This window comes from Coenobita brevimanus, chromosome 90 (genome assembly GCF_032717465.1).
Source record: "Coenobita brevimanus isolate Jiangsu-jjx chromosome 90, ASM3271746v2, whole genome shotgun sequence".
NCBI classification, from domain to species: Eukaryota; Metazoa; Arthropoda; class Malacostraca; order Decapoda; family Coenobitidae; genus Coenobita; species Coenobita brevimanus.
Genome location: NC_137043.1, coordinates 21455606 through 21463634, shown reverse-complemented (window position 1 = coordinate 21463634; position 8029 = coordinate 21455606).

The following is an 8029-nucleotide window of genomic DNA, read 5'->3' as shown; positions in this document are numbered from 1 at the left end:
AAATAATTCCATAGTTATCCTTATAGTGTTCCGTAACTTTACACTACGTAATTCTGTTTTCTATAATGCTTTGACTCAGAACCACTGTCATCTCCTCGGCTTCCTCCTTCAACATGGAGAAAACCCCCACATTACCATTATCTAGCTAAGCTAGCTCTTCAGGAGAAAAATAAGATTACTTTATAATCCTTTCACTATGAGTCTTTTTTCACAATGATTAAAGCAATCTGGAGGGAGTAGACTGTGGCACCAGTTGATCAGGATGATACTCCCAAGCTGGATGAAAAATTGACAGGGAGAGCTGGAGCTCCCTTTTCATCAGCCACTGGGAATGGCTTCTATCCATCCCACTTGCTGAACTTTTTTGCTATTTCAGTAACACAAGAGTAGGTCAGCATACTGTCCCATACAGGTTCCTCTGTCAATACTAACTAAATGCACATTACACACAGCACTTTCCATTCATAATTCAGAAAAAATGGTGCCCCAACACCCAGCCTCGGAGTCGCAGGGGGCATCATAAATGTCCCCATCATCTGCCCCTCTCCCAGTGACAAACAAGTGAGATGCCTGGAACCATTGTCTGACTTACTTCTTCATTTCTGCAACATTCATGGCCTTTCCTCTAATTTTCCCTCTGCTGAATACCATCTCTCTTCCTCTAAACCTCACCTTTTCGTCTTCACTGTCTGACTGTCTGAGGCGACTGATAGCAAACCCTTCTCCATATTCTCCTACTTTCTATATACTCACTTCAAAGCCAAAGGTGGCTGTTGTGTATATGCGAACAAAAACATATCTTCCTCTTATGTTCCTGATCTTGAATCTTATGAATTCTCTGCCCTCCTGCTCTGGCTATCCTGTCATTCTCTGACAGGTGTATTGTGTACTTATGCTCCAGTTCTATGTACTTATGCTCTAATTCTACAGACTATGAAAAAATCTTTGACTATCCTATCAATTTCTCCATCCTCTGAACTCTCCATTCTAGGTGATTTCGAAGTTCACCACTTCTTGGCTTTCCTGTTCTTTCACTAATCCACCTTTTCTATCCATAATCATCTAGAGCAGCTAATACGCACCCTTCCCACATCGCTGACTGCATTGGAAAGAGTTCCAACATATTTGACCTCTTCCCTACAACTAATCCTTCTGCTTACACAGTTAATCTTTTCTCTCTGTTGGGCTCCTCTGATCACAACCTTATCACATTAAGCTTTTCTTTTGCACCAGAAAATCAGTGGACCCTCCAAAGAAGCAGTGGCTGTGATACTTTGGAGGTGGTGACTGGGAGGCCCTCAGGGAGTGCTGCTTCAATTTTCCATGGAATGATTACTACTTTCATGGCAAAGAGACATCTACATTAAGTGTGGCTTGCACATTACGCAGATTATTCTCTTGGGCATGGGGGCATACATTCCCTTCTCTTAGCCTGTGACGAATGAAAAGAAAAAATACTAATCATGCTTGTTCTAATGCTGCCCACAACAAGGAGAAGAACTACATAAGATACCAGCTAACTCAAACCACTAATGAATCTCTTCAATTTCTCAACCTGGAACCGTGCTAAGTCTGTTCTTTGCCCTGCTAAGAATGTACTAGATGCTCTGAACTCTCTGACTCAGATTCCTTCGACTCCATCTGATACCTTGCAAAAAACCTCTCTAGCAACTTTACTTCATCATCCTTCCTTTCTGTTTTCCACTCTGATGGCTCCATAACTTTTTCTTCTACTGAAAAGGCAGAAATCTTTGCTCAAACGTTCTCCTCCAGTTTCACTTTAGACAGTTCCAGTGCTGTCCTTCCGTCACTTCCCCTCTCTGCCTTCCTTAGGCCAAGCATAAAAATTTCTTCAACTGATGTACTTTTTACTAGGGATTCACCGGAACCAGCATATCAGTTCCTGTCGGAACCGGAACTGGGAGTGAACTTGTGGAATAAAAAATTCTTGACCCCCAAACATACAAATGTCTATCTATCTATCTATCTATTGCCAGACGCTATAATCCTGTAAGGGGTGGCCACTTGACTTTGAGTTACCTGTTTTACGGGGAGGGGCACTATTGTGTGCTTAAAGGTAAGATGAAATTACATCCACCTTTTATTTTCCTATGTGTAAAATACATAGCATTATTACTAAATATGTAGTTAAAGAAATATCAACCAACCTATCATAAATACTTTAATAACTAGTAAAACCTAAATACCATTATGTGAAAAAATATGAAAATGCATGTACGTGTGTGGCAAGGCATGTGTGTTTGACAGGAATGCTTCAGGATCAAGACACACCCAGTCACTCAGGAGCCCTAGGCATTAGCATTATTTGTATATATATATATATATATATATATATATATATATATATATATATATATATATATATATATATATATATATATATATATATATATAACAGAAGTTTTCTCACAGTTGGTATAACTTGCTCCTCAAAACTCATGTAATTAGATAATTCGTGATGATCTGGCTTCCAGTGAAGTGTATATGTAAATTTGATAAAGAAAAGTTTGGTATTGAAAAGCTGATTTTGGTAATAAAATTCACAAAATTTAGCTTTCTACAGCAGGGTATGGTCTAGATATGGCAACTCTGTCACGAAGTCCGTTTCCTCGTGACCAGCTGCTGAGATGGTACCTAAGGAAGCATGTGTATTGTGTACTTTTTAGCTAACAGCTACACCCAGAGGTGTGGAATAGTGAACTTGTGAGGTAACAATATTACCACACATAATTTGGTGTGGAAGAAATACATACATATAATATTTGACATTCATTCACCTCTCATGCTTCTTAACCTATGCTGCTTTCTTTTTCCTTTTTTTTTCAATTTAATAATTTTTATAGGTGCATATATTATGTTAAATTGATGTAAAATATTATCTATTACCTTTACGTCAATAGTCCAGTATTTTTTTTTTTTTATAAATAACAGAACGCAGGAAGGAAAAACAAATTAGTAAAAAAAAAAAAATCCATACACCAGATTACTGGTGTCCTCTGTTCATAAAATATCTGTAACAATTAGACTTGAACAGTTGTGGGTTGAAATTTGGAGGGAAACAATTCTGGTGAAGCGAGTTCCAGAGAGATGCAGTTCGGGGAATGAAAGAATTTAGATAGGCAGAAGTTCTGCAATATGGCTGAGTGACATTCCAGCCATGAGCACTACCAGATGCCCATTTGGCACGAGGGAAGGCATGGAGAGGTGGCACCATGGACGCAACTTCGTCTGAGCATTTGCCAAAAAAATATCTGTAAAATAATGCAAGGGAGGCAACATTTCTTCTTACTTGCAGGGGAGGTAGTTTATTTGTAATGGCAGGGTTGTTAATGATTCTAACAGCTTTATTCTGAATTTTGTCTTGTTGTCTTAATGCAACCTCTCCACAACCATTCCACAAGGGTGAGCAATATTCAAGCTGAGAGCGCACATGACTCTTATAAATTATAGCTAACTGCTCATCGGAGAAGAAGTTACGGACTCTGTACAATAATCCAAGTTTCTTTGAGGCAGTTTTAGCAAGTGATCTGACATGAGAGGTCCAGCTGAGGGCACTGTTAAGTGAGACTCCAAGAATTTCAATACTTTTGGAGATGGGAATATTAGTAGCACTGAAGGTAATGTACGAATCTGGCAATATCTGTCTATTAGTAAACTGTATATATTTAGTTTTACTAGCATCAAAAGAGGCAAGGTTGTTTTGTCCCCATTCACTGATTGTAGATAGATCTTGATTTATGGAGATGGCTGTACTGAGTTGAGAGGTGGAGTAGACTGTAGCACCAGTTGAACAGGGCAGTACTCCCGAGGTTGATGGTAAGCTGGTGATAGGGAGAGCTGGAGCTCCCGTTTCACCAGCCCTCAGGACTTGATCCTGACCATCTCCCTTTTCTGAACATTTTCAGTGCATTCATTTACACAGAGAGTAGGCCAGCATGCTCTCATAATACCTCTACCTTCAACTGTCTACACCACACTACATGCACATAACATATCACACCTTCTATTCACATCTTTAGTAATGGCCGCTGCAATTTTACAATCAAATGAGGTGGTACCTCGGATTGCCACCACCGGCAGGGTAGGGCTGGAGGCACAGGGTCCTCTCGGTCGCCATCAAGCGACTGTGCCGGCAGCGACTGTTGCTATTTCCGGTAATGCTCATCGGCGAAGAGGTGACGGTACGGCCTTATTCTTTACCAACATTCGCGGCCTTACCACAAATTTAAACTCAGTTCATTTTTTCCTTCAGTCCATATCCCCTTTGGCCCTTTTCCTCACAGAACCACAAATCTCACCCTCTACCGATATATCTCCATTTTGCTTTCCCGGTCACCATCTCCTTACAAACTTCTGAAACAAGGGCGGCACTTGTTGTTATATCCAATCCCAATATGCAGTTGATACTATTTTAAACTTCACTTCATCCAGTTTTGATTACTCATTATATAAATTAAATTGCCAAAACATTGCCAAATATATCTGTGTAGTTTATCGTTCCCCCAATGCTTCTTCAGAACCCAGTGTATTTGATTCCATATCCACTCAGTTGAGTAACCTTGACCTTGACCTTGACAATGAAATTACCATTTTGGGTGATTTTAACATACACAATGTTGAATGGTTATTGCATTCTGCCCGGACTGACGACGCTGGTCTAGAATGCGAGCCGTTTGCGGAATTATTTAATCTCACCCAGTTGGTAAAGCAACCAACCAGAATACCTGATAATCCTGACCATAATGCCCATCTCTTGGACCTATTCTTGACAAATAATCCAGATCAATACAGGATAGAGGTACTGTCACCACTTGGATCCTCTGACCACAATCTCATCAAAGCCTCATTAGTTAACCCTCCTACACCTCCCCATTCCGAACCTGTCAGGGTGACCCGATGGCACTTTGACAGGGCAGACTGGGATGGATTTAGAAATTATTTTGCTGATGTTCCATGGCAGTCTTTCTTGTCTAGTGATCCCAATTCTACCCAGTCCCACATTTGCGACTTAATACTAGCTGGTATGGATTTATTCATACCAAGTCAACAATTCACTAAAAGATCGAACTCTCCAAAATGGTTTGATGGCAATTGTGCCAGAGCAACAGCCCAAAAGTCATTAGCATATAACTCTTACTTAAAATCAAAAACATCTGAATCACTCTCCCAATTTAAAATTGCTAGAAATCATGCAAAAGCTGTATTAAATCTATCTAAATCAAACTTTCTTCAAAAGCAAGCATCAAAACTACTTAACAACCCTAATGACAATATAATATTCTGGTCAACTCTTAATTCTTTCAATAATAACGTTAACAAGTCATCTTCCATTTCCCCACTAAAATCTTCAGATGGCAATATTACAAATGACCCACGTGGGAAAGCAGATATCTTTGCTAGTACCTTTGCAAGAAACTCTACCATAGATGATACCAGCCAGAATGTCTCAGTACTGGAACTTGATTCTCCTGAAATTGCCCCACTTAAAATACAGACAAGATTTGTAAAATCCATCCTAGACAATTTACCTACCAACAAAGCTCCAGGCCCAGATGGAATTCCGCCAATTGTTTTGAAAAAGTGTTCCCCTGAACTTGCCTCTGTCCTAGCTAAATTATTCAGACTATGCATACGTACTTCTTTATTCCCAAATTCATGGAAAGAAGCCAATATCCACCCAGTTCCGAAGAAAGGAAGTTCGTCTGACCCCTCCAATTACAGACCAATAGCTGTCACATCTTCTCTTGGTAAGGTATTTGAAACTTTAATTAATAAGCATATTGTTAAACATCTTGAATCCAACAACTTAATTAGTGATAGACAATATGGTTTTCGCCGCGAAAGATCCACCATTGACATACTCAATCTCTTAACTCATACGATCCATCAGTCAATTGATCTTTTTGGAGAAACTCATGCAGTAGCTCTTGATATCTCTAAAGCTTTCGACAGAGTATGGCACCGTTCCCTGCTGTCCAAACTCCCTTGCTATGGACTAACGTCTTTTGTTCCTTTGATTTCTTCTTATCTTAGTGACAGGAAAATAAGAGTAAAAGTAGATGATGTATATTCGAATTTTCACTCAATTAACGCCGGCGTGCCGCAGGGATCAGTTCTGGCGCCAACCCTATTTCTGGTTCATATTAATGATCTCTTATCTGTCACTCACAATCCCATTCACTCATATGCAGATGACTCAACACTACATAGTTCATTCACACTCAGACATCCAATTACAAAGTCTAATATCTCTACCTCTCAACTCAGTACAGCCATCTCTATAAATCAAGATCTATCTACAATCAGTGAATGGGGACAAAACAACCTTGTCTCTTTTAATGCTAGTAAAACTAAATATATACAGTTTACTAATAGACAGATATTGCCAGATTCGTACATTACCTTCAGTGCTACTAATATTCCCATCTCCAAAAGTATTGAAATTCTTGGTGTCTCACTTAGCAGTGCCCTCAGCTGGACCTCTCATGTCAGATCACTTGCTAAAACCGCCTCAAAGAAACTTGGATTATTGTACAGAGTCCGTAACTTCTTTGCCGATGAGCAGTTGGCTATAATTTATAAGAGTCATGTGCGCTCTCAGCTTGAATATTGCTCACCCTTGTGGGATGGTTGTGGAGAGGTTGCATTAGGACAACTAGACAAAATTCAGAATAAAGCTGTTAGAATCATTAACAACCCTGCCATTACATATAAACTACCTCCCCTGCAAGTAAGAAGGAATGTTGCCTCCCTTGCATTATTTTACAGATATTTTTTTGGCAAATGCTCAGACGAAGTTGCGTCCATGGTGCCTCCTCTCCATGCCTTCCCTCGTGCTACACGGGCATCTGGTAGCGCTCATGACTGGAATGTCACTCAACCATATTGCAGAACTTCTGCCTATCAGAGGGGTCCAGCTGAGGGCTGCATCTCTCTGGAACTCGCTTCCCCAGAGTTGTTTTCCTCCAAATTTCAACCTACAACTGTTCAAGTCTAACTGTTACAGATATTTTATGAACAGAGGACACCAGTAATCTGGTGTATGGATTATTTTTTTTCCCTATTTGTTTTTCCTTCCTCCGTTCTGTTATTTAAAAAAAAAAAAAAAAAAAAAAAAGATATTAGACTTTGTAAATGGATGTCTGAGTGTGAATGAACTATGTAGTGTTGAGTCATCTGCATATGAGTGAATGGGATTGTGGATGACAGATAAGAGATCATTAATATGAACCAGAAATAGGGTTGCCGTCAGAACTGATCCCTGCGGCACGCCGGTGTTAACTGAGTGGAAATTGGAATATACATCATCTACTTTTACTCTTATTTTCCTGTCACTAAGATATGAAGAAATCAAAGGAACAAAAGACGTTAGTCCATAACAAGGGAGTTTGGACAGCAGAGAACAGTGCCATACTCTGTCGAAAGCCTTAGAGATATCAAGAGCTACTGCATGAGTTTCTCCAAAAAGATTTAAGAGATTGAGTATGTCAATGGTGGATCTTTTGTGGCAAAAACCATATTGTCTATCACTTATTAAGTTGTTGGATTCAAGATGTTTAACAATGTGCGTATTAATTAAAGTTTCAAATACCTTACCAAGAGAAGATGTGACAGCTATTGGTCTGTAGTTGGAGGGGTCAGACGAACTTCCTTTCTTCGGAATTGGGTGGATATTGGCTTCCTTCCATGAATTTGGGAATAAAGAAGTACATATGCATAGTCTGAATAATATAGCTAGGACAGAGGCAAGTTCAGGGGAACATTTTTTCAAAACAATTGGCGGAATTCCATCTGGGCCTGGAGCTTTGTTGGTAGGTAAATTGTCTAGGATGGATTTTGTAATAAAGTCTGGGCACAGGCAAGGGAAGGAGGAAGACAACCTCTTCGACTGCTGGTTTTATTCTCACTCCCTCGTCAATAAACAGCCAACCCTTTCATCAGGTCGGTTTGATAACTGACAGATTCGAACACAAAGTTCGGCACAGGATGAATTCTTTTCTTAAATATA